The sequence below is a fragment of the Crinia signifera genome, chromosome 3 (assembly GCF_055691185.1).
Source record: "Crinia signifera chromosome 3, ASM5569118v1, whole genome shotgun sequence".
NCBI lineage: Eukaryota > Metazoa > Chordata > Amphibia > Anura > Myobatrachidae > Crinia > Crinia signifera.
In genome coordinates, this window is record NC_139219.1 from 162,973,899 (window position 1) to 163,000,415 (window position 26,517).

At 45.3% G+C, this 26,517-nt stretch overlaps 2 protein-coding genes and 1 long non-coding RNA gene across 7 annotated transcripts in view; 2 read left to right on the forward strand and 1 right to left on the reverse strand.

The window, feature by feature from the left end:
• The window catches only part of NT5DC1 (5'-nucleotidase domain containing 1), a 273,425-nt gene that overhangs the window by 73,921 nt on the left and 172,987 nt on the right, over positions 1 to 26,517 (reverse strand). The gene's annotated exons all lie outside the window — the stretch shown is intronic.
• On the forward strand, positions 3,445 to 16,030 carry LOC146062609 (uncharacterized). 2 transcript variants are annotated; one of them, XR_014471417.1, is made up of 4 exons: positions 4,093 to 4,197; positions 6,534 to 6,686; positions 13,230 to 13,516; positions 15,783 to 16,030. It is a non-coding gene; the product is annotated as an uncharacterized LOC146062609 (long non-coding RNA). The 2 variants fall into 2 exon arrangements; XR_014471418.1 differs by lacking the exons at positions 4,093 to 4,197; positions 6,534 to 6,686 and adding an exon at positions 3,445 to 3,528 and having other exon boundaries at positions 13,150 to 13,516.
• Positions 17,993 to 26,517, forward strand: part of COL10A1 (collagen type X alpha 1 chain) — a 147,037-nt gene continuing 138,512 nt past the window's right edge. Inside the window, exon 1 of the mRNA XM_083176856.1 lies at positions 17,993 to 18,036. The gene's annotated coding sequence lies outside the window, so the exon portion shown is untranslated. The remainder of the gene's footprint in view (positions 18,037 to 26,517) is intronic.

Sequence of the window (26,517 nt, forward strand, 5' to 3'; positions counted from 1 at the left end):
TCCTTAGACTCCTGGAGGGGGTTGTGGGTACTCAGAAACCCCCCCCCCCTGCGTGCGCTACTGCTGATCACCCCCTGTGAAGATTGTCCCTCAGCTATCACCCTCCTGTAAATAGCAGGAACAATAGTATGGTAATTGGACATAACATTTTGGTGAAATCATACACTGTTCTTTCCTGGGTATTTCCTGTCCGACCATATTTGGGTAACAGCATCTAATACTATGGTACACACAGATATGGGGAATAGAAACATCTGCAGAGAACAAGAGGGTACAGACGGACTAAAAAGTACATTAATCACTACACCTAATAAAATATAATAATTACAGTCTTACAGTGAGTCTGATAACTTCACACGCGCACCCATTGATTTATCACCGGGGCACACTCCCATCACTGGCAATATGGTCGCCAGCGACCATATTCCCAGCGATATCAGCCCCTATCACTGCCATGTGTACACGGCTTTACTCTCTCTGCACGTTACATCAGCCCCACCTGCAGTGCAACCTGGTTTTGCTAATTAGAGAAAGATTTTGCTTTTGAGATAATGGGGTGTATTCCAAGGTTGCCAACCTATAGCTGTGTACACATGGGGGCGATATATTGCTCAGCAATATATTGCTGAGCAATAGGTTCCTCTCCCGGGAACCTCTGCCAAGGGAGTTGCAGAGGGAATCAACTGGGTCGCAAGAGCAAGCTCCTGCAACCAGCGATCATAAGGGGGCTAAAAACGGGAGCACGTACCTGGCGATTTATCGCTGGTGCACACTCCAATCGCTGGCAATATGGTCGCTCAGCGACCATACACACTTTGCAGTCATTTTAGTTTGGTTATAATAACGTTATATTGATTTGGTACTCCAAAACTGGTAGAGCCCTAGTAACATATTTTTTACCTAGGTGGTAATGCAGTTGTAAATAGTCTCTAAATAAACTGAATGTTGCTCATAAGACTGCTACTAACTGCAATTGTATTTTAGATACAAAATCTGGCTTGCTGAGAACTTTAAGAAAATAATTTGGTACTTGTGAGTTATCCGGGCTGCCCGAAATCGGGGGCATCGCGTCGGTCGTGGCCGTTATAAGGAGCCGCGACGCGATGCCCACTAGGGCGTGGAGTGAGAATAGAATAGCGTGGCGAGCGCAGCGAGCCCCGCGAGGGGACGCGGACACCTTCACAGGTATCCGCGTGCCCTTGCGGGCTTCACAGGTGTCCGCGTCCGCTCGCCACGCTTCGGGCTCGGTGGCTCGCTGCGCTCGCCACACTATTCTATTCTCACTCCACGCCCTAGTGGATAGTAGGGCATGAAAAGGTCGGAGGACGCGTACCGCCGCCCCTCGCGGGCTCGCTGCGCTCGCCACGCTTCGGGTTGGCGTCAATAGCGGGGTGGCGTTAACGGTGGTGGGGGGCCATGAAACATTTATTTTAAAAACATATTGCCCAATTTCACATTGTAATTTTATTTTAACATTGCTGTCTATGGGAAATCGGGTCCATCGCGTCTTTTAACATTACTGTCTATGGGAAATCGTGGGCATCGCGTCGCGGCCCTTTATAACGGCCACGACCGACGCGATGCCCCCGATATCGTGTCTTTTAACATTACTGTCTATGGGAAATCGGGGGCATCGCGTCGCGGCCCCTTATAACGGCCACGACCGACGCGATGCCCCCGATTTGGAGCTAAATCGTGGGCATCGCGTCGGTCGGGTGTCCTTAAGTTAACCAAACTTAAGGACAAAATCGGCAGCCCGGATAACTCACAAGTACCAATAATTTTATTTGTCAGAAGCTTTAATGTTCACACTAGCAGCGGTGTAGCTAGGTGCCATGGTGCCTGGAGCAAGGGCATATTTTGCGCCCCCCCCCCCACGGAATCTGCTGCGCTATATAAGACAATGTAACGGAATCTGCTGAACTATATAAGGTGCTGTAATGGAATCTGCTGCGCTATATAAGGTGCTGTAACGGAATCTGCTGCGCTATATAAGACACTGTAACGGAATCTGCTGCGCTGTATAAGACACTGTAACTGAAACTGCTGCGCTATATAAGACACTGTAACGGAATCTGCTGAACTATATAAGGTGCTGTAATGGAATCTGCTGCGCTATATAAGGTGCTGTAACGGAATCTGCTGCGCTATATAAGACACTGTAACGGAATCTGCTGCGCTGTATAAGACACTGTAACGGAAACTGCTGCGCTATATAAGACGCTGTAACGGAATCTGCTGCGCTATATAAGACGCTGTAACGGAATCTGCAGCACTATATAAGACACTGTAACGGAATCTGCTGCGCTATATAAGACACTGTAACGGAATCTGCTGCGCTATATAAGACCCTGTAACGGAATCTGCTGCGCTATATAAGACGCTGTGACGGAATCTGCTGCGCTATATAAGACGCTGTGACGGTATCTGCTGCGCTATATAAGACACTAACGGAATCTGCTGCGCTATATAAGATGCTGTAACGGAATCTGCTGCGCTATACAAGGCGCTGTAACGGAATCTGCTGCGCTATATAAGACGCTGTAACGGAATCTGCTGCGCTATATAAGATGCTGTAACGGAATCTGCTGCACTATATAAGACGCTGTAACGGAATCTGCTGCGCTATATAAGATGCTGTAACGGAATCTGCTGCGCTATATAAGACACTGTAACGGAATCTGCTGCGCTATATAAGACGCTGTAACGGAATCTGCTGCGCTGTATAAGACACTGTAACAGAATCTGCTGCGCTATATAAGACACTGTAACGGAATCTTCTGCGCTATAAGACACTAACGGAATCTGCTGCGCTATATACAGTAAGACCCTGTAACGGAATCTGCTGCCGCCCCCCCCCCTTCCCCCCTGAGCCCCACCAATCCCCCAAACCCCAAATTTATAACACCATGTTTATAACAACATTAATTAGCTGTATAAAAAAAAAAAAATAATTCACATTCACCTTGAATAATGATTACAGCAGGGCCAGGGCGTCATGGGCGGCAGCAGAAACCTTTTCCTCCTCCAGACTACAGCCAGCGCTTGGGATGGCTGATGTGCGCTGCTGTAGCCAGGGAGGAGGGTAGCATGGGCAGGTGACTGGAGTAGAGTTCTGCTGCGCTGCGCTGCGCTGCCCGGAAGCCGACCCGAGCAGCAGCAGCAACTTAGAGACCAGTAAGTCAGCCGCCCGTCCTCACCGTCCGTGACGTTTGGACCGGGTGAGCAGGGCGGGAGGCAGGCGCTGGGCAGGGCAGCGGCGCCGCCGGCGCCCGCTGCCCGCTAGTACTATTAGTATGATACTATGATTATGATCTAGTGCACGCCACGGACGACTGATCATTTGCAGAGGGGGGGGGGGGGGGGGGGGCGGGCCGGCGGCGCCATTCAGCCAATCTGCGCCTGGAGCGTGAGCTCCACTGGCTCCGCCCTCCCTACGCCTCTGCACACTAGCAAACAGAAAACAGAGCAAAGCTAACTATGAAAATTGCTGTTAAGGAAGATTTATGCATAAAGGCTGATGCAGAGGTGAAGTCGGTTTATAGGACAGATCTTTCTGTTTACCTGCTGCATAAGATATGGAGGTGACGCATGTATGGGAAATGCTGATTTGTGTGTAACGCAATGACACTTGTGGCTTAAGGGGATTCACTGGGTTTTCACACACAGGCCCTTATTCTGGTTCACTTGCAAAGACGAATTCCTTCTCAAATGGACAAAACAATGTGCACTGCTGTGGGTTGGGGGGGGGAGCAGGGGCGGATTGGCCCGGCGGGAAACCGGGCCATTTCCCGGTGGGCCGGCCCATAAGAGAACAAAACTGGCCGCTTGACACCCCTGCGCGGACCGCGTTCTCAGCAGTTAGCGTGGCCGCAGCATCTTGCCCACATCAGTGACAGTAGTTAAAATGGCCGCGGGAGGGCTGCTGCGCATGCGCGGCTGCAAGCAGCTCCTCCGGCGGTACTTTGGTGTGGCAGTACAGTAGCACACACAGTGACAGATGTGGTGGCCAACATCGCTGGACTGCAGTTTCATTTCCAGCGTCTCCCAGATTGCTGCAAACTGCATTCTGGGAGAGCACTCATAGAGGACGGAGGAGCACTGCAGCCAACAGATGAGAACGCTGTAGCAGTGCTTGCTCCCAGACTGAGCCTGCCTGCCCCCAGAGGAGAGAGAAGACCTTCCAGGCAGCTACTAGTAAGTACTGTGTGTCTCACATGGAACTTGTGCTTCCTGTCAGCTAAGGAGCTGAGCCTTCAGTCTTGCTGGGGCCATGGTGTGAGGCCAGGTATTTGTGTGGAGGAGGGTTTTGTTTATGTTGGTTGTTTATTGGTTGTGGACTGTCAGTGAGTGGGGAGATATACATGTGAGAAGATTGAGGTGGGGGGCTGTAAGGTTGTTGTCAGTGTCAGGGGGAGGGAGGAGGATTTATGAGGGGACATACTAAAAGGTATCTGTCTGAAGGAGTTCTCAGGGGGATATGTGTATCTATGTTACATTTGTTAGTGTGAGGGCAATATGTGTTTGGGATATTTTTCAGTTGGGGGGGGGGAGGTGTGTTCAAATTTTTGTGTTTTAATATTTTTAAGTTAAGCTGTATTCTTTATACTGTCTGGTGTGTGATTTTGTCCAAATGCGCCTTCCCCAGCAGCCTATTCCTTTCCTCCTGCTGGTTCAATCATCCAGCCAAAACACAGTAAAAGGCAGACCCTGAGGCGGTTTGGAGGAGGGAGCCACAGCGTGGTCTGTGGCAAGCGCCCCGGCACACTGCATTAGGCTGCCGAGCTGACAGTCAGTGACAAACCACTCTGATGCCCGGGCGCGGCAACGGTGCGCAGCATGAAGTTGCGCTGCCGCTGGCCTGGGCATTGATTGTCACTCAGACAAATTGGGACAATCCCACTGTGCTGCTGTAAACAGAGGCAGGTATGCAATGCTGCGGGCGAGTGGCGACAGCGAGCAGGACTTCCTGCTCGCTGTCACCACTCACCCTGTCAGTATTCAATGCACCCCCCCATATACGCCAATTTCCCCTCACTCCATTTTTTGAGCGAGGGGGAATTGGCGTATGCGGCTCCAGAAGCAGCGAGACTCACGGCTAAATACAGCGAGTTTTCTGCATTAGCTGCAGGTCTCGCTGTTTTGGGGAATTCTCCTGTGACGGCGAGGATTTCCCAAGAACATTGAATAGAGCGAGCGGCCGGCGTGGGTGTCTATCTATCTGATAGACACCCATCTCTGAGTTTTTTGTTGTGGAAACCGAGTGCCACCTATTGGATTTGTATATATATATCTGGAGTTGGAGGCACCGGGGCCATGTATACCTGCATTTGAAGAGTGCCAACTTCTCTGTGTTTATATATATATATATATATATATATATATATATATATATATATATATATGTCCCCAGAAGGTTGTCACTCAGATTTTTTCAAATAAATACATGCAACTGCAGTGGTGTGGTCAACGTTTGAGGGGATGAACCCTTATATCAAGACTAGGGGGGTTATTCTAGTTCATTCTTTCTGACAAAATCCTTCTTAGATGGACAAAACCATGTGCACTGCGGGTGGGGCAGATGTAACTTGTGCAGAGAGAATTAGATTTGGGTGGGGTTTTTCTTCAAAGTGAGATCTATATTGCAGTGTAAAATAAAGCAGCCAGTATTTACCCTGCACAGAAACAAAATAACTCACCCAAATCTAATTCTCTCTGCACATGTTACATATGCCCCCCTGCAGTGCACATGGTTTTGTCCATCTAAGAAGGATTTTGTCAGAAAGAATGAACTAGAATAAACCCCTAGGTCTCGATAAAAGGGTTCATCCCCTGAAACGTTGACTACACCACTGCAGTTGCATGTATTTATTTCAAAAAATCTCTGAGTGACATCCTTCTGGGGACTGATACTATTATTATACTGGATGTGCACCGGAGTTAGTTGCAACAATCTATGGGAGTGCCGGTCCATTTTGGTTCATATATATATATATATATATATATATATATATATATATATATATATATATATATATATATATATATATATATATATATATATATATATATATATATACACAAACACAGGGGGCCCAGCACTCACTACAACAAACTAACTCACCTTAACATTCAAATAATCAATAAATAAATAAATAATGGGGTTTTAGTTCATGAATTGATCAATGCATTTAAGCTTGCAGCCCATCGCCAAGGGACCCCATTTCACTGCAGACTTGCAGTGAAATGGGGTCCCTTGGCGATGGGCTGCAAGCTAGCTTAAATGCATTGATCAATTCATGAACTAAAACCCCATTATTTATTTATTGATTATTTGAATGTTAAGGTGAGTTAGTTTGTTGTAGTGAGTGCTGGGTCCCCTGTGTTTGTATTTACTAGAGTGTGTGGTCACAGACCACGCACCCCACCCTGGGATGTGGGTGCTGTTTGCACCCCATTCCTAGGAATGGCGAGTGTGTTGGTACTTCTGTATCTATATATATATATTTTTTTTTTTTTTATTTTATTAACAGCAGCAAGCATGTAACTCCTGGCAACATGCATTTAACCACATGTAACCCCTGCAACGAGCATATAACCGCATGTACAGTAACTCCTGGCAATAAGCAGCGAACTCAAGCATGTAACCCCCTGGCAATGAGAAAGAAACCCCTGGGAACAAGCATGTAGGTAAAAAAATTTAAGTTACGCCACTGGGCCACGGGCCCCGAAACATTGAGAATAAATTTCTTTATATATTACAAAACCTGTAAAGTGTTGTGTTCACGTGTTATGTCAGCTGCCTAATTTCCCATTTGCTTTACAGTTGTTAGACTCTCCCCTACATCTAGTGTGTCAGTCTCTGTTGCCCATTTTACCATTTGTTTTATTTATTTTTCCCAATGATTTACTTATGTAGCGCACATAGGCAGTACAGTAAAATTTTACAGTGTAGTATAACATATAAAGGGGTCAGTAATATATTGGTGTGTGTAGAGGCAGAGGCGTAACTAGAACGATGTGGGCCCCATAGCAAAATCTTGGACGGGGCCCCCCCATTGTCACTACAATGCCCATGGGGGGTGGGGGGGGAGGGGCGCCAGAAGAAAGAGCGAGAGAGTGTGTCGGGAGAGAAACCGTGCCAGGTAGAGTTGGGGAAAAAGACTGACAGAGGGTGTCAGGATGAGACAGGGCTAGAGAGAGAGAGAGAGAGAGAGAGAGAGAGAGAGAGAGAGAGAGCACAGGTAAGGGAGAGGGGTTGAAGACTGCCAGAGAGAGAGAGAGGAGATGGAGGAAAGAGAGAGGGAGGAAGAGAGGACTAAGACTAGGGGCAGAGAGACAGGTGGAGTGAGAGTGTGGGCTCTGCTACTTTACCCCCATTACTTACAGGTGCAGCTGTGTACCTTTTAATTACCCACCCCCACCCCGATACCCAGTAAATGTGCTGCTGTGTACATGGTGTGTGTCCTCTGCACCCACCGAGTACTTACCCTGCCGGGTCTCCGCAGCACACCACAGCACATCAGCGTGTAAACATCAGCGGCCGGGGCTAACAGCATAGCAAGCAGCAGCATAGCGTGCCGTGCACGGACTCTTCCTCCCACAAGCCGGAAAAGCGTCCGGGCCTGGGGCTCGCTAATACCAGCAGGAGGAGCTGCTGCAGACCCGCGAGGCGTGAGAATGATGATCACGTCTGCGGCGTCCTCCCCCGCCAGCCCAGCATACTATACTGTGCAGTGACTCTGACTCACTGCACAGACAGACAGACAGCCAGCACAAGCCTCTTATTGGTGGTCACGGTGCAGGTGGTGCTTGCTTGCTGTCCATGGGGCCCGGGCCCCCCCCAGCCAACAGGCCCCATAGCAGCTGCACCCCCTGCACCCACGGTAGTCAGTAATGTACAGGGGTCAGTAATATATTTGGGAGTTTAGAGAGGTCAGTAGTATAAAGTAGTGTAGAGTATAGCAGGAAAAGTAATGTAGTGGGGAGTATAGCGGGATGTTGTAGTGGTAGGTATAGTGGGGTCAGCAATGTAGTGGTGGGTATAGAGGGGTCAGTAGTGTAGTGGTGGGTAATATAGTGTAGGATATAGAGGGGTCAGTAATGTAGTGGTGGGTATAGAGGGGTCAGTAATATAGTGTAGGATATAGAGGGGTCTGTAATGTAGTGGTGGGTACAGATGGGTCAGTAATGCAGTGATGGGTATAGAGGGGTCAGTAATGTAGTGGTGGGTATAGAGGGGTCAGTAATATAGTGGTGGGTATAGAGGGGTCAGTAATATAGTGTAGGGTATAGAGGGGTCAATAATGTAGTGGGGGATATAGAGGGGTCAGTAATGTAGTGGTGGGTATTGAGGGGTCAGTAATGCAGTGATGGGTATAGAGGGGTCAGTAATATAGTGTAGGGTATAGAGGGGTCAGTAATGTAGTGGGGGGTATAGTGGTGTCAGCAATGTAGTGATGGGTATACAGGGGTCAGTAATGTGGTGGGTACAGAGGGGTCAGTAATGCAGTGATGGGTATAGAGGGGTCAGTAATATAGTGTAGGGTATAGAGGGGTCAGTAATGTAGTGTAGGGTATAGAGGGGTCAGTAATGTAGTGTAGGGTATAGAGGGGTCTGTAATGTAGTGGTGGGTACAGATGGGTCAGTAATGCAGTGATGGGTATAGAGGGGTCAGTAATGTAGTGGTGCGTATAGAGGGATCAGTAATAAAGTGGTGGGTATAGAGGGGTCAGTAATGTAGTGGTGGGTATATAAACCATCAGAGTTTTTATTACGACACCATTTTTTCTATTGCAGAGTACCAGGGCCTATTGCTTTTGATTCTGCAAACCCTGGTGTCAAGTTGCATATGCAACTGCATAAAAAAATACAATGAAGGCAACAACTGCATGCAACTCTATGCAATTCTGAATCAGATTCTATTAGTCGGGATCCGCCCCCTCTTGACAGACTCCACCCCCTTAGCAGACCCTGCCCCAGGGCTGCTTCCATATATTTCCCGGGCTGGTTTTATATCCCAATCCGCCACTGGGGGGGGGGGGGGGAGGAGATGTAACGTGCAGAGAGAGTTACATTTGGGTGAGTTATTTGTTTCTGTGCAGGATAAATACTGTTTGCTTTATTTTTACACTGCAATATACAGTAGATATCAGTTGGAAGTACAAACCCCACCCAAATCGAATTCTCTCTGCACAAGTTGCATCTGCCCCACCTACAGTGCACATGGTTTTGTCCATTTGAGAAGAAATTTGTCTTTGCGAGTGAACCAGAATAAGGGCCTCAGACAAAGTTTAGTTACAGTACTAAGGGTGTGTCACTCGAATAGAAGTATGAAAACTTAAATACAATCTCTTGCACAAGGATAGAACTGATGCAAGTGTGCACTGATAATGATTACAACTATGTTTTCAGTGTACTGTACGTGTAGGGGCAGTACGTTCTCAGGGATGCATACAACGCTTCATATTGTGATCACAAAAAGGACTAATTATGGATAACTTACATTAAAATCTGTTTCACCCTGCCATCGGTTGGCATCGAGTGAAACTGCACCTCTTTCTCTCTCACACATGCACAAATACATATGAAATCACAACGTAGCAGACTAACTTTCAAAGTATTTCCTTCAAGCGGGCTTACTAGTACTAGTCAGTGGCGGAACTACCGTGGGTGCAGGGGGTGCAGCTGCTATGGGGCCCGGCAGCTGGGGGGGCCCCATGGACAGCATGCACTCCCCTGCACCATGACCGTGGCGTGTAAGGAGCCGGGCGGGGAGATGAGGGGTGTCGTGCCGCGCTGGTCGGGCGGAGATGGCCTGGCGCCGGCCAGGAAACTGCAGCCAGAGCTGCGAGAAGGAAGACGCTGAGGCCGCTGAGGACAGCGGCCGCTCACCTCCTGCGGGAGGAAGGCGGGTAGTGCCAGGCTTATTGGGGTGCATAGAACGGCGGCTGTATTGACTGCACAGTGCACACAAAAATGTCAATGGATGCGGTAAGAGCAGTGTGTGCATTCTGGGACTGTGCTTTCAATCATACTGTGGGACGTGCGTGTGCAATATATATATTGGGGGATATGTGTGTTTGTGTACAGCAGTATGTATTGTTTGGGACATGTGTGTATGTACAGTATATATAGTGTGGGATATGTATGTGTGTTCAGTATATATATATAGTGTGGGACATGTATGTGTGTACACATGTGTGTATACAGTATATATAGTGGGGGATATATGTGTGTGTACAGGTGTGTGTGGGACGTGTGTGTACAGTGTATATATAGTGGGGGATATATGTGTGTGTACAGTATAAATAGTGTGGGACATGTATGTGTGTGTACAGTATATATAGTGTGGGACGTGTGTGTGTAAGTATATATAGTGTGGGACGTGTGTGTGTACAGTATATATAGTGAGGGACGTGTGTGTTTATGTACAGTATATATAGTGAGGGACGTATGTGTGTGTGTACAGTATATACAGTGTGGGATATATGTGTGTGTACAGTATTAATAGTGTGGGATTAGGGATATATGTTTGTGTACAGTATAAATAGTGTGGGACATGTATGTGTGTGTACAGTATATATAGTGTGGGACGTGTGTGTGTACAGTATATATAGTGTGGGACGTGTGTGTGTGTACAGTATATATAGTGAGGGACGTGTGTGTGTATATAGTGTCGGACATATGTGTGCTTGGGAGCTGTCTGTATGACAACACTAGATTTATGTGTCTGATTCATAGTTTTGTAGCAATTCACAAGAACCATTGATTTGTGGGACAGATTGTAGTCATTGCAGTGTGTCCCATAATGTGTAATAGTCATTGCAATGTGTCGTATAATGGGGCATTGGGGGGGGGGGGGGGGCATTATAAATTTTGCTATGGGGCCCGCAAAGTTCTAGTTACGCCTCTGGTACTAGTCTAGTGTGAAAAGAATTACAAAACTCCGATCATGTGTGGAATCTTTGCGTGGTACCGGAAGGTGGCTTGACACTTAAACATCAGATATCAGCCACAATCAAATCCACATTCTTTCATCTGAGCAACGTGTCCAGAATCAAACACTTAATTCCCTCTGAAAATCTGCTAAAAGTCATACATGCATTTGTATCATCTTGTTTGGATTACCGCAATGCCCTCTACCCTGGTCTCCCAGCAAAAGAACTGCACCAATTACAGATGGTACAAAACACAGCTGCCAGGCTGTTAACCAACCAGCCCCATTCTAGCCACATAACTCCCATTCTCTACTCCCTTCACTGGCTGCCTATAAAATGGCGAATCATCTTCAAGATTAACTTACTGAGTTTCAAAGCCCTACATGACCAAGGCCCAAGGTGCCTGAAGCAGCTTCTGAATCCATACTGTCCCATCTGATTACTGCAAACTTTAGATGAAGGAATTTTAGCAGTACCTAGTGCCTCATTTATCTGGGGGTTTAGTGTTAAGCCATGCAGCTCTGACTCCATAGCACTTATTTCCCAGCACAGTTGCAGAGGCCGCTACTCTAGAATCCTTAAAAAACAGACTTGACTTTCCGTTAACTCAAGCATTTCCTTCTTTAACTTAAGTATTTTTTTATGAAAAGCGTTTTTGTACTTCATTGTTACTGTACTGTATTACATTCATTCTGTTAAGCGCCTTGAGTCCTATTGGAGAAAGAGTGCTATATAAATAAAATTATTATTATGGTACTTGTGTACAATCACGGCTCCCATCGCATGCCATATGTAGTGGCATGCGATGCAATTTTACCGTGTTTTTATGCATTTTTGTTAAAAATTGCATGCAATCGCATTGCATGTGATTGCATGAGATCGCATGCGATCTGATGCGATGCGATGTCATTTTTCACTGAAATTATGGACATGAGTTGAAATCATGTAAAATGCACCCCAAATGTCATTTTTCACACTGTACCACCCCCACTATCAACGCCAACCCGAAGTGTGGCGAGCGCAGCGAGCCCGCGAGAGGCGGCGGTACACGTCCTAAGACCTTTTCATACCCCTACTATCCACGTCGGCGTGGAGTTGAGAAAAGAAAGTGTGGCGAGCGCACCAAGCCCGAAGCGTGGCGAGCGCAGCTAGCCCCGCGAGGGGACGCAGATACCTTCACAGGTATCCGTGTCCCCTCGCGGGCTTCACAGGTATCCGCGTCCCCTCGCCACGCTTCGGGCTCGGTGGCTCGCTGCGCTCGCCACACTTTCTATTCTCAACTCCACGCTGACGTGGATAGTGGGGGTATGAAAAGGTCGTAGGACGCGTACTGCCGCCGCTCGCCACGCTTCGGGTTGGCGTTGATAGTGGGGGTGGTACAGTGTGAAAAATGACATTTGGGGTGCATTTTACATGATTTCAACTCATGTCCATAATTTCAGTGAAAAATGACATCGCATCGCATCAGATCTCATGCGATCGCATGCGATGCGATTTTTCCGTATACGATGCCCATCGTGGGAGCCGTGATTCTACACAAGTACCATTATTATTACTATAATAATTACTATATATCTGGGATTGTCACAATATAAATCATGGGATCTATGCAAGTTTTTAATAGCGTGTGACAGTTAATCGGCACTTGCCCAGAAATACATGTACGTATATGTGCCAATACAGATGGCACCGACTGAACTCAGTGGGTGCTGGTCCCATTGCACTGCATGGCATAGCAGGAGCATGCATACACATGTGCCCCAAGTTGTTTGATGAGATGCATACACATCAGAGCAACAACAAGACACTTCTGCATCTATCTATCTATCTATCTATCTATCTATCTATCTATCTATCTATCTATCTATCTATCTATATATACTCACATGGAACAGGTCAGTATTTGGAAATGTGCTATTGATTGGGCATCATTTCATATCACACAGAAGAATAAGAGATAGAATATACCTAGAAGATTAATTCAAAATGTGCTTAGTCAAGGTGCTCTAAAAGTTCAACTCCAAAGCCAAACTAACAGAAGCAACACAATGTGAGTAGCCAAGACAGGACTCAATGAGTAAATAAATTACCAGGATCCTCAATGACTTCTATTTGGGTAAATGTTTTCTTTGCCAGTAATGTATATGTTACCCCACAAGAAGAACTAATTTTCCTAAATGCTCTCTTTCTTTCTGTCTTACTCCTCAGTGATAAAATGAATGCCATTAAATTGAATAACCCTAAAGAATGACCACTCACTCACTTGTCCTGTGAATATTTTTCTACAGACACATTGGCAGGTCCTTATATACTGAAATCCAGCCGTGCCGTCACTGGCTCCTGAGCAAAGCAATTCTTTCCAGCAGTTTCACATACCACAAAGGTCTACTAGTTCAACTGTCACGCTCCCAGAGACCACTGAATTTTTGGCAGTCTCTTAGGTCTCAGATCTTTCCTGTTTGAATTTATTCAAAGCTTACTAAACCAAAGAGAGTAAGAAAGGAGACTGCAAATTGGTGAAACACGCTTTTGCCTACAACATACACACAATGGCCCCCATGGAAATGAAGCCAAGGTACTGGATGCAGTTATTACATTTCTTCTTCCAATACACTTTCCTGTATTTCAACTTGCTAAGAATGTGTACAAAACTGCAGCATATATAGCTAGTAACACGGCAAGCAGACATAATAAACAATGGAAAAGAAAAATGATCTGTACTGATAAAAACACGACAATAGGAAAAACTTCATAGGAAGTTAAAGCTAAACATGATCTCAGTTTGTCTGCAAAATATGTCATTGAAAGGTTATCAGTAGAGACAGGATTATATGCAACAAAAAAAGCTTGAAATATGCATGCAAATATGCATGAAAAATACTTAAAATATGCATGAAAAGTGTTAAAATATGCTACATTAAGTAATAAAAAAGTCATTTTTAACTTATTTATTTAAAAATCAGCATACAATTAGTTGCAAATAAACCTCAAAAATAGGCCCACAGCATCTGCAGATGTCAGTATGCTGGCTGCTACAGTATACTGCAGCGTCCAAAGCTCTTCTTGCATCAACTGCACGGACCCTCATCTCCAGCGCCGATGGATCAAATGTCAGCATAGCGTGTGAGGGCGGCGCAGTGGAAGGCTTCCCCCCTGCACCGCATACTCACGGTGACACAGCATTTCCTCCACGCTACGTGATGTCACAACCCTTCTGCCCGCCTCCTCTGCTGCATAATTTGTCTCTTGGTGTAAAGTCCCAGGCCAGGGGCAGGCAAAAGTTCAGGAGCTTCGTAATGGCATCTGCCCTCACTGACTTTTATCAACATGGATTGGCAGCCTAGAGCAGTGTCAGACTGTATGCTATGTACATCCAAGGTTCCCCACTCTGCGCACATATTGCCACGGCCTGCACACTCTACCACTACCTGGCCAGCAGCAGCAGGGCAAAGCAGTGCTGTGACTCGCGGGTGGGAAGAGGGCTGGGCCTAAAATATGCACCATCACTAGATTTAAGGTAAAATATGCAATAACCAGTGAGAATGAGCGAAATATGCAAATGCATATGCAAATATGCAAATGCATATAATCCTGTCTCTAGTTATCAGTAATTAGACATTATGTTCCATTTTAACCCTATAAAAGAGTCAGTTACTATACCATGAACTGAACAAATTCATATTCTACTGAGACAGTAACCAGTTCTACAGGTTCTGTTGTATTGTGGGCTTTCACAAAACAGGCAGAACTTTTCTGCTCAAATCAAATATACATGCTTTTGGTTGTATGTATATACTATATGTGATATGTAAATATATAAAATGCATTATTTTAGTGGATTTCTGAATAATAACGTCCTATTTAATAAAAATTTGGGTCAATCGAGCCTAATAGAAAGAAAGAGGGCAATTCCTAAAGAAGGTAGAGTTATAATCCTTTGTAGCAATGGCAGATTCAGGGGGGCACTGAGGCCCCCCCCCCTCCACACACACACACCCCGTGGTTCTATATTTACCAGCAGGGGTCAGTAGGCACTAGGACCCAGTGCAGCTCTGCACTCTGGCTCTAGCTAAGTGAAGTGTGTCATGCAGCAGGGGCTATTTGTCTGCGATCCGAAGTCTTGGATTAGTGTGCGTGCCCTCACTGGGAAACTGATGAGAGACAGAGGGAAGCAGACAAGTGGTATTCTGGTACAATGAGAGGAGGGCTGGAAGACATGTGAATGCTGACACTGAGAGGGAGGCAAGCAACACAGAGAGAATGAGAGACATAGTGGTTGGAGTGAGGCTGACAGAGAGGGAGTCTGGAAGACAAGGGAAGGCTGACAGACACATGAGAGGGAAATGTGAAGACACAGAGAGGCTGAGAGACACAGGGGAGGGAGCCTGGAAGACACAGTGAGGCTGAGAGACCCAGGGAGGGTGGCTGAAAGACAAGGGGAGGTTGAGAAACATAGGGGAGGGAAGTTGACACAGAGAGGTAGGCTGGAAGACCTATGACACACACTGTCACCTACCACACTAAGGGTGGTATTCAATGTTCTTTAACAAGCTGTGACGGCAAGCAGTGCTGACTGCTCGCAATCACAGCTCGTGGGTCAGTATTCAACTCCCTCCCCTTTTATGGTACTCCCCCTGTCATTTTTTTGTGGCAACACCCCTGCTTTGCAGTAACTACTGTTCCAATTAATGAATGAATGTGCACTTGAATCTCTTTTCCAAAGTCCTTCATACCAATCTCAGTATGTTTTGTTCTTCTGTAATTTATCTGAACCATGTTAGCTTTATCCCTGGCCTTAGTAGGTAAATTATTGATTAATCCCTTCATATTTCTGTGTGCAGGTTTCCATGAGACAGTGCCTTGGGGTCTCTGTGGTAGGTGATATTAATGCTGGATGAATGAAGCAAAAAACAAAAAAACCTAAGTAATTGAAGAAGACTTGTAGTTGAAAGGGTGCGTGCAGGTGGCAACCAGATAGTGGCTGCCATGTGGTTTTGGCAATCTCCACTACCAGACCCACTAACCCTGATGAGCAGGTTTGCTAGATCCTGGGATCATTGACTGGAATCATGGGTCTTGGCCCTGGAGATCCTCCTCCCCTGTCAGGTCTCATTAGTTATAATCCACTTATTGTAGGCATACTGAAAAAATTGTTGCTCTTTAGAACAGCATACTTATAGTTGCTCTTTATGAACATGACATTCCGCTCCCTATTACATTCCCATGATTTTGCTCACTAATCTGTTTATTGAGATTAAAACCTTTGGGTGAGCAACTAACACAACTGAAACAGAAATACTATATTTTTTATCCACTCGAAACTTAGGAAACTCCCACAATTTAAGAGCTGTGCAAAAAAGACTGAAGATCTCCTTTGAGCTGACTACTGTCATTCTCAAATGCATTAATGGTGATCTAGAGTCTTGGAATAGCCTTTTTACTGTATATCTTAGTTTGTGCATATAACCTCACTTAAAGTAAGCATCCCTCAGTGCCTACTGTTTATATTCCATGCCTTACCCAACAGTGCCTTCTGCTTCCTACCTGCTATTAGCTAATAGCTATTTTATTTAGTCTGCCAAATATATGTGGAATTACGAATTACAACCTTCATAGATACTCAGCTGCACACATCCTACCACTGCAAAGTATTTATAAACATACACATCTTTCCACCATATCATTACAATGTATATCACATGAGATGTCCATTCACCTAACCTATGGAAAAACTATCCATCAAATACAACACAAGACAACTTTATCTCTCTACACTTTTGTATATACTCATCTTTCTATTCTCCACACAGGTAGCAAACGACATACCGCGGCAAACAAACCCAGCAACTATTTCTAAAAATAGGAGACAACCAATCAGAATTAACACCATATCTCTCTATACTTTAACAATAAGCAAAACAGCTCACACATAGGAAACGTAAAAACCAGAAGGATAACACATGGCCATCCAGGAAGCCGGGACCGGAAGTAGTCACCAGTGACCCGGTACCTGGAAGCTAAGAGAACTCTCTCCGTGATAAGATACTGTTAAGTAGATAACAGGACACTTTGCTGGACTCGCCCCCTGCTTAGAGAATCACTTATTTGGACACTCTTTGCCTCTTTTATTGTTAAAAGGATCCCAAAGCCGGCACCGTAAAACTGGAAGTGACGGAGACGCACTTCCGGTCACGGGTGACCCGCGGCGCACATTTTTTGCTATAAAATACCAGCTACGTGGGTGCCAGTCACTGCTCCCAGGAAGAAGAGCACCTAGATGCTCGAAACGCGTCGGCAGTGACTGGTATCCCACAAACCACATCCAGGACCCCGGTGCATAGGTATTTGGAGGTATCCGGACTGCATCCTGTTTCATTCCATCCTTGCTGGCTCCAAATACCCTTAGGGGTAGGAAGATCTTTTATTCCACCATTTGAAATGGTTTTAAATGTTTTACTTTCCATGTTTTATATGTCAAATTAAATTGGTCAACTTTAATTATCCATTGGCGCCCATATCTTTTGTCACACCTACTTTGTAAAATAATATCAGGAATCCCACACACTAGGTTCCCACAAGAATTCAGCTAACAGGAATAGTGAATAGTACACAAGTACATAGAAATTGGTATGCAACCATGACAGAGTTAATCTGACATGACATCTTAAAGAATGATCGCTTTACAGCAATGAATCCACTGTATGTACACAGCATGAGTCACCCACTACAAAGCCACGTCATAGCCTGAGAACCAATAGGAATAACTCCAGGCGTCCAATCAACTGCAGGCGGCAAGTACAAAACTCCGCCCAGCACCCACAACCAACATCCTTGAAAAAGGCTGTAAAAAGCCGAAACGCGTAGGAGAACATATACTACACTGACCAGATTACTCCCGACAGCACAGGGAGAAGATCTGAAGCACCAACCACCGGACCGAGAGCTCCGTGAATTACTCCGGAGTCCGGGTGACGTCATCAATGAGCGCAGGCCAGGCAACTGAACGCTGAGACGGAGAAGTGCTGGCTGTGTGGACACTGCAGCTCTGCACACACCAATGAATTGTTGCAGAATCCCGAATGAACCCGTCAAACTGTAAGTGTTAACCCCATCTACACCACACAGAGACGGAAGAGAGATGCAGATGCAATAATTAAAGAGACACAGAAACTCTGAGACTTATCACTGTGCTAATACTGAGGAGGTGGCTAGAAAGGACATAGGTTACAAATCCTATGAGATTGTAAAGGAGTTCACAGAACTGCCTTAAGCCTACCCAGGCTCCTTTCCACCCCGCCGAGTGTTAGCGGACAGAACCTTGATCCATATTTCCACTGCACATCACAAGTGAGACCGTAGGTCACCACTATGGACCTACGGAGGTTAAAGGTATCCCATAAAGATCACCTGAATCCCTGTCGGGAATCACATTTTGTGACACAGCAGTGGAAATTTCCCACCCAGGGGACCCCATGTAGATGTACCCCAAAAAACGAATTAAGAAACCCAATCCCATCACTATTATTTTGTGAACAATAAAATTCATATTTTACACAACAATTTCTACTTCATCTCTCTCCAAAATACAGCCACAACAACATAAAGGCAGCGCTAAAGCCCAACCAAATACAAACACTCCTAATCAATAAGGGACCGGGAAACCCTTAATAGCTTGGCAGCGCCTGACGAACACACCAACAAATAGTAAGAGCAGTGCATCACCCCCTATTTTTTCTATCAATGTTGAAGCACTGAAGAACTGAAGATTGCTGAAGCACTGAAGAATCGATGTTAGACAAATTATGAATGATAAAGCTGAAGAAACAATTTATTTGAAGAAATTCTGGAGCATAGATGAAATCAGGCGGCACCTTTCAAGTATACAGGTGCTGGTCTCTTTAAGGTGAGTACAGGAGTTCTCCTAGCATTCTTATACCTGCAGGTGGAAGGTGATTGACCAGGCGATGATGCTGGAGAGAGCACCTGAGCGGCTGGCTCACTGGCAGCATAGCAGACACTAGAGGTGGACAGAGATGCTGTGCGGCGAACGGCATGCATGGGGGAAATTTACTGAGATGGGAGTTCTATTTCACATGGGATGTTGCTATGGGCTACCAATCAAGATCTACTTCTTATTTATTTAGTACCTTACAGAAGATATATTATAGTATCTGATTGGTGAAATACAACTCATCTCAGTAAATCGCAGTACTTTTTCCTCATAGTATTCAGGTCTGTAACGCTGAGACATATGGAAGGTAGAAATGAGTATTTAGTTACTCAAATTTTGACAGGATTGAGTTGTCAAGTCTTTCATCAGTGGTCCTATTTGGGAGAATGCTTACAAATTTCCCTACAAATGTTTTAATGTCCCCAGTAAGTTCTGTTGCATTTTCCAGATGCTTCAGATCTGCATAACCAGTGGCGTAACTAGTAAATATGCGCCCTCCCCCTCACCGATTTCGGCAGCGCCACCCCCTCTTCCGCCTGCCCACCCAAGTAAAGTTAACCCCCCCCTTTACCCCTCCGCATGCCACCGCCGCATTCAGGGACCCGCAGATTTCCTTCTGGCTCCGTCTCCTCCTGCGGGATGCATTCAAAATCCCGAATGGGTCATAATACCGACAAGGACAAAATCCCGACATTTAAAATCCCGACAAGGACAAAATCCTGACATTTAAAATTCAGACAGGGTCAAAATACCGACATATAGAATGTACAGGTGAAACAGTCACCATGACTTTCCGCCGACATGAGTTTTTCACTGTTTTTTGACCCGACGTGCCGACATGGCGGTATTTCATGCCCTACCATCCACTAGGGCGTTGTAGGAGAATAAAATAGTGCCCGAAGCATTGCGAGCGAAGCGAGCTATGCGAGGGGCTACAGTTCACCTCCAACTGTGTCCATGTCGACTGTGTTGACATTTAGGTAAAAAAACAGTGAAAAAACCCATGTCGACCTCGCGACCTGTCAACGGAAAGTCATGTTGACTGTTTCACCTGTACATTCTATATGTCGGTATTTTGACCCTGTCGGGATTTTAAATGTCGGGATTTTGTCCTTGTCGGGATTTTAAATGTCAGGATTTTGTCCTTGTCGGGATTTTAAATGTCAGGATTTTGTCCTTGTCTGGATTTTAAATGTCGGGATTTTAAATGTCGGGATTTTGTCCTTGTCGGTATTATGACCCATTCGGGATTTCGACCCTGTCGGGATTTTGACCGTCGGGATTTCATACCGAATCCCCTCCTGCAGTGCTAATGAAAACTGACCCCCACAAAATGGCTGCCCCTAATAGCAGACCGTTTTTAAGGATGCTAGAGGAAGCCGCCGCCTCCTCTAGCATCACTGAAAAACTGTCTGCTGCATGGGGGGCAGCGATTTTGTGAGGGTCGGTTTTCATTAGCACTGCAGGAGGAGACGGAGAGATAGGACCACACACACTAGTTTTCGGCGAGTCTGGGCCACAGACACGGCAGTGGCGTAACCATAGCCCTGCAGACCAGCACCCACACTTACTCAGCGCCTCTCCACCACAGCGGGGTCTGCGGGGCTATTGTTACGCCATTGCTCATAACCCAAAATATATCATGCTCCCCTGTATATTCCAAATCTTCACAAATATGCCTATAAGCTACAGTATTTAGGCACATTAGTGAGTGCTACTTGTCATACAGCAGCTAAAAGGAAAAATCTCTACCCACCTGCCATCATCTCAGTCTGCAGCAGCATGTCACACATGTAACAAATGGAGCACATAATAACATACTTGCCTACCTGACACTCTCCTTCGGGGAGAAAATGCTCTCTTCCTGGACTTCCCTGGTAATGTAGGATTGCCATCACCTGAAGGGAGCTAGGTAATTGATAAGAAAGATGTTTCACCACAGGTGATGGCAATCCTACATTACCAGGGAAGTCCAGGAACAGAGCATTTTCTCCCCGAAGGAGAGGGTCAGGTAGGCAACCATGCATAATGAGCATCCTGAGAAAGTGTTAAACATATTGCCTTCCTTTGAACCTCTTTCTCAACCAGCCTTGTCTTCAAAATCTAAACCATAACATTGTCTGTGTTTCAGGCTGTCACCACAGAAAAACAATGCTTTTACTACAAGCTCTCAATTACAAAATAACTTCAACCTGGTCACAAGTCTTTCACCTTCCCCCATATGTTATTGGTAAAATCTAAATGGCAAATATTTGGATTCACACTTTTTAGTAACATGTATATAGGGTGCAACACAACTTCAATGTGTAATTACTGTAAATCCTACATTTTGTAATATGTTGAATGTGCTTAATTCAGCATGGATCACTAATCAGAGAGGAGAAAGCCACTGCCCAGGCAAAAAAGAAAAAAACACCCCTTGAAGATTTGTGAATAAATTGTGAATGGTCACACCCTAACATCTTATGTGAAACATTCTTTCTTTTTCTGCATTCTGAAAGTGGTTATTTCAGTTGGAACATTTACTGAAGCTATAGATGCGAGTATTAAACTAACTGGCCAAAACTCAGTGAGAGCTGTCTTAGACCACTGTCTAAGCTGTGTAAGACCACCCACATCAGTATAAGACACTCTTCCTGATTTATTTACTTTCAAACTACTATACACTCATTCATAAGTAAACCAGAAACAGATAGTAGTAAGTAGTACTTCACTTAAGTTAATAAGACATTAATAACTATTTTTATACTCTGGGATGTATATTGTTTACTGAAAATTTGCATTATAACCAGGTACAGAGAACAGCCTGGTTAGTACACTTATGCTGCTTTCACACCGCAAAACCTACTTAGACCCGGTATTTAAAATGTTTCTTCAAATGGGTCCATGCAGGTTAATGTCCCTTTCACACCGCACATATTACCCGGTATTATACCAGGTATAAGCAGGTTTGTGGTGTGAAAGCACAGGGCCACTGATCGGGAATGATGCTGTTTACCTGAGGTAAGGTTGCCTCGGGAACATGGCGGAGTCTGGCGGAGGGGAGTACGGAGGCAGAGGCTCCGGGTGGAGCTGGCTAGCGGCGATGACACTACGGGAGACCGGGGGATCTGGCAGGCAGAAAGGGGTGTGGAGCGGCCGGCGGGCTCCGGCACACTTATCACCACTGAGGTTCCGCTCTGTGCATATCAAATGAGCGGGACCCAGTGCAGTGAATTTTTAATGGGAGGGTCCCCGCCCTCTGCATATGTCTGCAGTAGAACTGCGTACACTTCGCAGGTAAGCTTCGTTAGGGTTCTAACGAAGCTTACCTGCGAAGCGTACGCAGACCTACTGCACCCGAAGTGTGTGCACCCCCCCCATTCCCCTTCCCCACTTGAATATATTTTGATTTGTGTTAGCTTAAATTACAGCGTTATTGACGGGCCCGTGGAGCCATAGAAGCGGTGCAAGTGGCGCCTATCCCCACAGCTCACTGACTCCAGGGCGGAAGGTAGATCGGAGGTGTAGTACTCACACACCTTGGTCCTCCCATGTCACGTAGTGACTACCGCGGCTGATGGCTGTCCCCCCTGAACAGCTAGGAGCCCTAGAGTTGGTACTTCAGTCCGCACGTGGTGCTCAAGCCGGCTTGGTGGGTTCAGTCAGTCACAGCGGGCACGTGCCCGTTGCCTCGACACTGAGGTTTCCGGAGCGATGCATGCCGCCCAGCACTGTGCCTGAAGATTGAAACAATTATCCATCCTCTATCAGATACACTGTGTTTATCTATAAATAGTAGCGCATTCCTTCCCATGTGTCAACTTTTCATAAAGCAGCTTTGACTTCTTAGGGATCAGCTTTCCCCTCATTATAGCTCATGCTAACAGTGAATGGGATACATAGGGATTGTATAATTAAGTACACACAGTATATTTGTGAATTGTGCTAACAGTAATGCCTATCATAAGGAATTAACAAAGTATATTGGGGAAGGCATTACAGTGGGGCCCCAGTATCAGTATTCAGTATCCTTTTTAAAAAACACTGTCCGTTTCATTATGTGTATTTTTTATGTCAATATTTCACAATTTATTTTATGAGCTACTCTAAATAAAAATTATATTTTATAAACATTTCTTTCAAGTGCACCACACAGTGATACTCTTTCTCTTTCTCACTTGAATTGTCTCTATTTCGTGTCCCGTGGTAGCACCCCCTCGCTAGAAAATAACCCACCAAAAAACATATTTACATAATATGGTGATAATAACTATCCCAAAAAATGAGGGGTGGCTAGAATGATTAAATACATCGCTCTTCAGTGCAACTGGCACCATCTTTGTTTTTGTGTGCAATACTCAGATGCAGACTAAATCTATTTTTACCACAATTTATTAATAAAAGTAATGACTGATAGTTATACAAAAAGGTATGGAGGATTCCTTTTACGTGTGATCCAGCTTTACATTACCGAGAAACCTTCGAATGTAATCCATGGTGAAATGTATCAAAGTTGATGGCTTCACCATCAAGGCTTGGTAAATAGGGACAATGTTTCTCATATGTAAAGATGAGTGTTTTACGATTTTTTATTTATTATATGGAGAAATTGGTTTTTCCCTGATATAAATATGCCTGTATAATATATATATATATATATATATATATATATATATATATATATTAATGAAGAACAGTGCAGTGGGCACTCTCCTCTCCAATGGTTACAAGTCCCAGGTGCCCTCAGTGAGAATTATGTATGTATAGAGGTGGGGTGGCGGCACTCTCAGTTTCAAATAAATCACAAGACAATGCATTCCTTAATGTTTCAATTCATTTAGAATCTTCGGTACTTATATGTTAGTTGGTCGCCCACTAAGCCATTTGCTTAGTTTTACGCGTCCCCTCGCTGGGCTCGCTATGCTTGCCACGCTTCGGGCTCGGTGGCTCGCTGCGCTCGCCACACTCTATAAAAATCGACTCCATGCCGACATATATGTTAGTTGGGGGCCTCTATAGTTAGTACGCTCATACCCCCACTATCTAAGTACTGAATCTTCTTCAGAAGTATATATGACGATGAAAATAGGGCGTCACTCCAGGACTTAAATCAGTGTAAAATGTATTGGGCATTTCGGGTCGGGGACCGTCATCAGGACATGTGTGTTCTGATGACGGGCCCCGACCCGAAACGACGTTGACCCCAATAAATTTTACACTGATTTAAGTCCTGGAGTGACGCCCTATTTTCATTGTCTATTGTGGTGTACCTTAGAGATACACCTAGGAAGGCTCCAGTTACCTGGTTTCATCCCCACCCATTCCTCGAATGCCGGTCATCCGAAGATATATATATATATATATATATATATATGTAAAAGGCTCTAAATACTCCTCACCCCTGAGGTGAAGTATTGCCAGTGGCTACTAGAGGCCACTTAATGGACCAAAAAAACCCTTAACAGAAACAAAAGCAAAATTATCTGTTTCAAACTTTTTGGATATGGGGGGTCATATTGGCTGACATGCATTTCCTTTAAATGCCACCTGCACAAACTGCCGCTCCCCACTCGCACACCGAATATCCCCACACACATGTGAATGGCTGTTTAGCATAAACAGATATTTGCAGCCTTGCATGCGGGGACACAATCATTCGCCGACCATCAAATGATTTTAGAAGTGCTCGCAGATCTAAGACACTCTCTGGTGTCTTAGATCTGCGGGCTCCCTGTAGGGGAAGCGGGCGGGCAGCTGACATCTGCTGACATCAGCTGCCCGCCCCCCTCATGGGCACATTTACATGGGAACACCCATGAAATGCTGGCTGTTCCCATGGGTGCGACCCCTCACGGCCGCCCCATGCCCTCCGCCCACACTGCTAGGAGCAACAGGACAGCAAACTAGCCTGCTCACAAAAATCGTCTGCACAAGCATATACATGTGTATGCGCAGTCGCACACCATTGCTCCCCTGTGCGAACGTGCAGGGGAGCGAATGAAACAGAATGACCTCCATGTTGAGAGGGAGCTGTGACGACGGAGTTTGGAAGTAGGAGCAGATAGGGACTAAGCTTTCATTTTTACGGGCTTTTAACTAGTTTAGAATAAAAGGTCCTTCTCAGGCATTTCATAAAGTACAGATGACCACTATCAGCCAGCCTGCAGGATCGCCAGATTGCATGTGCTGGCGCAAGCTGGCGGATGGCAGACTGGCTGACTGGGATGCGTGAGCATTTCTCTTGCTCGCGCGTCCCCTCCGCAAAACGGCGGGGAGCTGTGATTAACGGCTTCCCTGGCCATCTCTGCTTCAGGGAGACAGGCAGGTAGCGGGGGGATGGGCACAGAGGAGACGGGCGGAGGGCTCCGACAAAACGGGGCGCGCGAGCATCTTGTGTGCCATCTGTACATCTCTATATCTATTCTGTACTATAACCATAAGTCAGTGAACATTTCATTATTGATTAAATAGATTAGATTCTGCAATAGTCAGTTTTTTGTGTCAGGAGTATTTTCACATTTTTTTCCCATAAAATGGCTTTACACCTGTTTGTGCTTTAATAAAGTTTCCAAAACCTCACAGGCTAGAAATTTTAACTATCCCGACCTACTAAAATATTGCTTTTCTTCCCTTGAAGCATAACAGTGAAACCACAAATTACAGCAATATGCCATGGCTGGCATACTTTCTAAGACTTGATTATGTTGCGACTGAAAAAAAATAATAAAAAAAATAGTAAAATAAAAAAATTAAAAAAACAACCCTATGGTGCTATATGCTTAGTAATCAGATCAAATGTTTTTATTGAGCAGTCTTCAAAGACGATAGCTCTGGATTCATAGAAATTAAAAGCATGTCATTTATATATATATATATATATATATATATATATATATATATATATATATATATATTGAATATGGTCTTGAATTCTCAAACCTACTTTTTTCTCATTCCATGCAAACTTTCTGCACTTATTTAATTACTTTCCTAAAACTACAGATAATAATGATAAAACAATATAGCAGTTTCCTGACACAGACTTGGCCCTGGACATAAGTCTCCACCACACACGTGTAACAGTGGTGTATTTATAATGAGCGCAGTGTGCGCGGTGCACACGAGCCCCTGAGTCCATGGAGCCCACACCACACACGTTGCACCCATTTTTATAAATACTTATCCCTCTGTATTCCCACGACAATGGCAAAATGCCATTTTTGTGGATTTCTCCACATGTTCATTAGCATCTGAGTCGTCTAGTGTTCAAACTATAGCACTGCACAGCTGCTGTTAGAGAGGATGGGACCCAGGAGGAAGGAGACTGCATACGGGCCTCCTCCTCTCTTAGAATGTTCCTCCCCTGATGTGTATACTAATATCAACAGATTTACAGCCTCTAGACATATGTTCATACTGTACTCGTGCATTATCATGGCGCCCGGCTACACTACATTTTCTTTGTACCTAAGGTACGTTGTCAGCGTAGCCTGCGCCGTGATAATACAGTTTTGGATTGTGAATGTGTGTGTGGTGCTTTATACTTACCCTCCTTCACCACGTCCATCATGATCCCCGCGATCCACTGATGTCCCCAGCAGCAGCGTTCAGTCCCCCTCCTCTGGCAGTCACTCCCCGGCGCA